Source organism: Lissotriton helveticus, chromosome 1_2 (assembly GCF_964261635.1).
Source record: "Lissotriton helveticus chromosome 1_2, aLisHel1.1, whole genome shotgun sequence".
In the NCBI taxonomy this organism is placed as follows: Eukaryota; Metazoa; Chordata; class Amphibia; order Caudata; family Salamandridae; genus Lissotriton; species Lissotriton helveticus.
Window position 1 is genome coordinate 314,925,400 of NC_136058.1, and position 7,541 is coordinate 314,932,940.

The 7,541-nt window shown below is 48.3% G+C and overlaps 1 non-coding gene across 1 annotated transcript; it reads left to right on the forward strand.

Annotated features, from left to right (window-relative positions):
• The first annotated feature begins 1,252 nt into the window (after window positions 1-1,252).
• TRNAA-UGC (transfer RNA alanine (anticodon UGC)) lies at window positions 1,253-1,324 on the forward strand. Its single transcript has one exon. It is a non-coding gene; the product is annotated as a tRNA-Ala (tRNA).
• The last annotated feature ends 6,217 nt before the right edge of the window (window positions 1,325-7,541 follow it).

The window sequence follows — 7,541 nt, forward strand, 5'->3', positions numbered from 1 at the left end:
CTACCTCTCTCTCTACCTCTCTCTCTCTCCCCCTACCTCTCTCTCTCTCTCCCCCTACCTCTCTCTCTCTCCCCTACCTCTCTCTCTCCCCCCACCTCTCTCTCTCTCCCCCTACCTCTCTCTCTCCCACTACCTCTCTCTCTCTCTCCCTCTCACTCCCTTTCTCTCCCTACCTCTCTCCGCGCACGCATATGCACATATATAAATGTGTGAATATATATGCATTTATGTGTGTGTGTATATATATATATATATATATCTGCATATCTATATAAATGCATGCATACATATACATATATGCATGTTATGTACATGAATGTTTGAAAAACAGTAATAAAAGCAAAGCTAAAAAGCCACCTGATTACAAACAGAATTGCTTTAACTTAAACGAGGGCGGGACCTATTGCATTTTCAATGCTTGTTAAGTCTTGCTTGCACATCCCTTGCTCTGTGCTTGAGAAATCTACAGTATTTAATATAAATCTTAAAAGGTGCTTGCATCCCGGCCTAAGCTTTCATTGGTTGGAGTGCTTGCCACTTGCTTTTCCTCTGTTTCTATTGGCTGTAGAATACTATTTCCTGTTTTTCCTCTCATGTGTTTCTCTTATCCATATCCCATGTACGAAGTGCTGTTATTTGCTTTTGAAGAGCTATTATTTTCAGGTTTTGCCTGTACAGCCCTTGTGCTTGCATTTTTCAAGTGCTGGTATTTCTTTTAGGTGGTTAGTCAAAAGTTTTCGTTTGTCGTCAGATCCGGTTTTCACTCCACGCTGTAACTTTCATTTAATCCACGAGGCTTGGAACAACAGTGGGCTGGGGGGCGTCAGCTGCTTGTCAGATGCATGTGTGATCCTGCACACCGGAAGTGTCAGGAGCTGCAGCAATGCTTCTCAAAGCAGCACCATGCAGGTCCGCCTTTCTGTGCTGCTGAAAGATCAGCATGGTGCACACTGAGACCCGTCTTGCAGTGTCTCCGGAGAATGAGGTTTTGTTATCTGCCTGAAGCGCTTGATAGCTTACATTTATGGTATGTCTATTTAAATGCCAAATAAATGCCCTCGTTTTATGTGCGCATGCGCACAAGTGCAAGGCAGTCTTTGGAGGCGGCCCAGTCTGCCAATCCACGTCTTTTGTGCAATGCACTGTTGGTGATCAATAGGATCCTCAAATATCAGGACATTTATAGGTACAGCACACATAGGACCCACGGAATAACATACTACAAAGCAACTTCCCACCGTTCCTGACAGTAGGGGATGTAGCTCAGTGGTAGAGCGCATGCTTTGCATGTATGAGGCCCCGGGTTCAATCCCCGGCATCTCCACTCCTTTTATGTTTTCATATATCATGTGTTATTTTCTAAAATAATACAACAATTAATGTTATCCCCTCTCTTGCAATTTTCGACTTTTTTTCAAAATAGATTTCCATGGGGTGAGCAAATAAATATTTTTAGACACGTGTGAGCAGCTCACATTATATGCAGACTCGTATTAATTAGTCTTTCTTCTAGCTCTTTCTTCCTAGGTAGACCTGTAATGCTGCACTTTCTTAAATGTGAGTCAGGCAGGAAACTCGCATGACGCCTCCCCGGGTATCTTTTCACACTTCCCTCTTTTCAGCCTTTAAATTAATTGAAATAATTTTATTTCCAATGAATTCAAAAGATAGGAGGCATTCACGACAAGTTTATATGAAAGAAAATGTAATTAATTTGTTCAGCTAAATAACAAAATTAAATTAGTCCATTCAGACAACAAGACACACAACACCATAAAAAAACAGAACATATTTACTATTCCCCTTCTGCATTCTGCATGAATGGCTCTGTTGAGAACACTGATCACTGTAATACTGTGACCAGAAATAGAGCAAATAAGCATTGGCAACTCCAACAGTTCTGGCTTTTAAAGAAGAGTAAAAATAACACCAGTACAGAGATTTGGGCCTAAAGCCATCGTTTTTTTGCACTCCACACCACCCCAGTTCAGACATGGGCATATGCAAATCAGCCTTGACCCTGTGCCTCATGGGAACAGTCCAGTCGAACTGCCAAGCCATATCTTCCCTGGACCGGAATCAAGCGTTCTAGGACCGGTTTCTGGCTATCAGCCGTGATTAGCCAGGATAGCTTGACTCCAGTGGTGTGGAGAGCACGGGACTCACGTCTGAGCATACCCTTCCTACTTGGAGTGACAAATGCAAAAACAACAGTTGATGGACAGAATGCAGAACAATGTCATACATTCACCCCAGTACAGACATCTTGGCCTAAATCCATAGATTTTTTGCACTCCACACCACCCCAGTTCAGACATGGCCATATGCAAATCAGCCTTGACCCTGTGCCTCATGGGAACAGTCCAGCCCGAACTGCCAAGCCCTGTCTTCCCTGGACTGGAATCAAGCATCCTAGGACCGGTTTCTGGCTATCAGCCATCATCAGCCAGGATAGCTTGACTCCAGTGGTGTGGAGAGCACGGGACTCACGTCTGAGCATACTTTTCCCACTCGGGGTGACAAATGCAAGTCTATGGAGTCTATGGAGTCAAGCTATCTTCGCTGAAGACGGCTGATAGCCAGAAACCGGTCCTAGGATGCTTGATTCCGCACTCCACACCACCCCAGTGTCACTTAGATTAGCACTCAACGTATCCATTCATCCACCCACTCATGGCAACGTTTCCCCACAGACGTGTCAAAGACCCTTTTACAAGGACCTCATGCGTTACTTCCATGGCAACACTTGTCGACACCTTATGCCTTTTTTGTGTACCAATTCGTATCAGACTTAAAAACATAGGGGCATATTTACAAGACTCAATTGCCCCCATAACGTCACTTTTTTGGATGTTATGGTGGCGAAACGGGTTCCACCTCATTTACTAGGCAGCATATAGACACTTAACATGGCTTAATGCTGCCTTGTAAATAAGGCCCCCTTTCACGCTATACTTAGTGTGAAAGGGGTGGGTAGTGGGTGTTGCGGTGGGCGCTCCACTGCAACACCCATTGATTTTGGCACTGCCCCATATTTACAAGGGTGGTGTAAATATGGGGCAGCGCCAAAATTAAGATCAGGGAAAACTTGCACTTTAGGAAACAACTTAAAACATGGCTCTTTTTTCAAAATATGGCCTTTTATTACCACTATTCCTACACATAGATCTGTTTTTGTATTTACGGACCCTAGCGCCAAGATGCCTTAGGGAATTCGAGTGCTTTATAAACATATCAATATTATTAAGATATTGTTTGTTGATTTCTTGGTGTGGTGCGAGTGCGAGTCTATATCTTTAGATGTACTTAGCTCAAGATTGTGCTGAAGCATATGGGCATCAAATGACATTGGTCGACATTTACTAACACTTTGCGACGAGTTTCCATCTCAACAGTGACACAATCCCAGCATAATGTGTTGTATTGGGATTTACTTTGCAATGCAGATCTTAATTTGCGTCAGAAAGTAGCCTAAAGTAACACAAAGTAGTGCTATCTTCTACATTTCACTATTTTGCATCAAGAGGGCATGAAAGAGTGGTACATGGAATTTCCTTGGAACCAGCCATGGCTTTTGATGCAAATCCCTATTTACCAACATTGGTAGACAGGGATATGAGCCAAAAATGTACACCTGAGTGAGGAAGGTGTTAAGTTTGAGAAAGATTATTTTCTGAAAACCTTTCCAGCCGTGCATGTGTGCTGCACTATATACCACACATAGAAAGTCGGAAACGTTTTATACTATGTCAAAACATAGCATTTTGTACTGGAAGAGTACCCTTCCAGTAAACAAATTACGCTTGACATCACGCACACCCCCATGCAATATGATTTAAGGGTGTGCACGTTGGCCCAAGGCAGCCTAAAGCCTGCCGCCGCAGGGGGGGGGAGAGAAACAGCACTATATCTTGGTAGCTATGACACTGTTATGCTCTCTCCCTTTCAAGCACTGCAGTGCAGCAAATATGGTTGCTGTGTTGCGTTGTGAGAGGAGCCAAATTTGGCCTGGTGTCCGCAAACAGATATGGAAGGGCTGAGATAAAATGGAAGGTGAGTTTAGGAAAAGGAGGGAAGAAGTGTGGCCTGGCAAGAGAATGAACGGGAAGGCTTGGGTATGTGGGCAGCAAGTAGAAATGTTGTGAGGACTGGAAAGAGAAGAGAGGAGAAGGTTTAAGGATGTAGTCAGAGAGAAGGAACTTGGGAGCCGAAAGGAGACAGGAGAAGGGAACTGGGGGATAGTTTTCTGTGAGAAACTAGAGGGAGTGGTCAATGGAGCTACATTAGGTGTTGATGGCAGAAGGCAGTTTGAGTAAAAACTCTGGGGCATATTCACAAGGAGCACAGACATGACACCCTCCACACCATGCATCCACGTTGCGCTGGCCACCAGGTAACACGTCTGGTGCTGGGACCATATTACACCATGGCATGGTATGAACCAGGGCACTTTGCAACATTGCAGCCTGCACAACTGCTCAGCCCAATGGGTGCCACTAACTCTGTGACCCCGGAAGCTGGGGCACGTTGCGAAAGGCCAGCGCAGGATGCTGGTGCGGCCTACACTGCGGTCCAGCAAGGCACACAAATCCTGGGCCATCATCGCAGGTTGCACACCTGCTCAGCAGCTCAAGGTGCCAATGACTCAGTGCACCCGAAGTCAGCGTCCCATGGTGGGGTGCCTGTGCAGGCCGCAATGCAGCAGCTGCCACAAACCCTGTCCAACCCCAGTCAGAGTATCGTTGCGGGGGGCCTGTGCAGGCCACTCCGCAGTGACTGCCACAAACCCTGTGCAAACCCAGTCAGCGCCACGTGGTGGTAGGCCTGTGCCCGCCGCAAGGCTTCAGGTCCGCCATCCAGTCACCACCCAATATTAACAATGGTTCTGTTGGGCAACACAATTCCTTCTAATTTTCATGTATCATTTCATTAATTACTTTATCAACAGTATCAATTTACATTCAATTTACCAAAGCAATGAATAAGAATAAGCAAATCCAGAACAACCAATAGGTTACAAAACTATTATTTTATGAATTCATTGTCATTCATAGTAACCCTGCATTTAAATATATACATTTATAGATTCTACAACAACGGCGCATCAGAGTAAAGTGACAGTGACATAATAGTGCAGTGATTTATCGTGCAGTGACATTATAAACAGTGAAATATGTACAAGTGAAGGGGCAATTGGGGTTTAAAATAAGAAAATTAGAAGGAATTGTGTTGCCCAACAGAACCATTGTTAATATTGTGTATTACGCCCAGGTTCTGAGGGATACTGGGTCACCCCATAGTATTTTGCTATATCCAGTCACCACCGGCAGAGGGGTATGTTACGTCGTCAGCCCCTTATATTTGCACGGTCACATGGCCTGTGACGCCTGTGCCGGGTGGGTGTGGTGTGTGTGCAAACCTGCCCTCAGGGAGTGGCTGTGACCCGCTGACAACTAGACCAGTGACCTGCACAACACCAGCGAGTACGCCTGCGATAGGTAGAAATGAGACCCCCCCCTCCGCCCCTCCCTCCCCGGGAGCGTGAGTGGAGTGGTCTGGCCTGCCATACGCCAAAACAGGGCTTGAGAAAAAGACTCATGGGCACTGGGCGTGATTCAGTCCATGTCCGGACTAGAAAGTGACTGCTGCATGTGTCCCTGTTGTGGTGTCCACGGGATCCCTGACACAAATTGCCATGTAACCCCCTCTGACTGCCATCCACGTTGGAGGTGACAAACAGTTGTTGATGGTGTTCCATCCCTTCCGTGACTATGATCCTGTTCGCCTGCGGACTGAACTTCGTCTTCCTCTTCTTCTTGTTCTTGCCCTTCCCGGTCTCCGAGGTTCCGGACTAGTCGTCCGGGGTGCTTGGGGGGTTATGCTCGTCCTCTGCGCCTGCTCCTGTAGCCTCCATGGTGCTAGGGTGTTGGTCAGTTTGTGTTTGTGTGTTTTTCTACTTTTATGGTCATTTTTCCCACCTCAAGGGTTCCAGAGGGTCTAGAAAAATAGTGAGTCAACCATGCAAGTCACCAAGAAGCATATCAACCTACTGACTAACTACCAACAATGGTACGCCGGGACGCCCTAACTATTCTCATGAACAAAGATAACCAAGATGGTACAATGGTTCCTTTGACTGGAATAGAATTTGGTATGGTCATACACCTCCTTCGGAAGTTAAGTGGCAAGTCATCAGGTGACGGATAGTGTGACCATCTTGGTTATCTCTGTTCATGAGAATAGTGTGTGTTCCAAGATGGCCGCCTGGTAGGAGCTCTCCTCCGGAGCTCCTAGTGCTAGGGATCCCTTTCATGGATTTATCCCGGATAGCACTCGTCGTCATTGGGAAAATATAAGTAACTGGAGCCCGACAAGTAACTGGATGAATAACGAGTAACTGGATTCAAAAGGAGCTGGATATCACATACCTGCAATCCTGGCGACTGGACCCCTGCAACTCTCACCGGAGCATCGGAGCTGTCGGCGGAGCCCTGGACGGTGGGAGAGAGCCTGCTGCGGATGCAGACGTGAATATACGACGTGAAGGACTGCCTGTCAGCGCCGGCCACCATGAGACCGCATACCGGGGCTGCAGCTGCCATCGTACAGCCCGGGGACTAGGGAGAAGCGCCGCCTGCTGCCTGCCTTCGCCTGAGAACACCGGTCGCGAGGCGGGCACCTGGAGTCTGCCTACCGGGGCTGCAGCTGCCATCGTGCAGCCCGGGGTCCGGTGCCTGCCTCCGCCTGAGAACACCGGTCGCGAGGCGGGCGCCTGGAGTCTGCATACCGGGGCTGCAGCTGCCATCGTGCAGCCCGGGGTCTGAGGAGAAGCGCAGCCTGCTGCCTGACATTGCCCGAGAACACCGGGCTGCGGAGTGGACGCCCGGAGAGTGCCTGACGGGACGGCATGCTTGGCGCCTGGAGTCTGAAGGCACGGTGAGGCGCTGCTTGCTGCTGCCTATGGGCGCTGGGACGCTGAGCGGAGCGACTAGGAACCTCCGTCCAGCTGCGAGTCCCGGCGCTGAGATCTGTGTGCGCTGATGAGGCGTGCCTCCCACCGGATTGTCCCCTGCTGGGAAGATCGGGGTCTGATATCTCGTGCGGCACCCTCCCGCCTCTCGCCGGACTGCAAGCTGGCTTTGGAGCTGGCTGGGAGGTTAGCGAGTTGGGGCTAGCTGCTGCCGCGAGACGTCTAAGTCCCATCCCCTGACAACTCACGCGGCGCTGCAGTCTGTTGATGAAAGAAAGAAGCCTCTGACCCTGACAACGCGACACTGCGGACCACCGGCTGCTACTGAGACCCGGGGAGCAGACCTGCAAAGGCGGGGTCGCGCTGGCAAGAAATGGATAAACAGCGCAGATGGGCACACTCAGGCAAGACCCCTGATGCCTGCAAAACGCTGCTATTAACATCATAACTACTGTGCAGAAATAACATAAAAGCACAAAGGCTTTGCAACTTTGCAACATTTTAGCTATGTTCCTTGTCTCCACCTCCAATAAATGCTTCACCTTGCGCCACTTTGCGGGCAACATCGTAA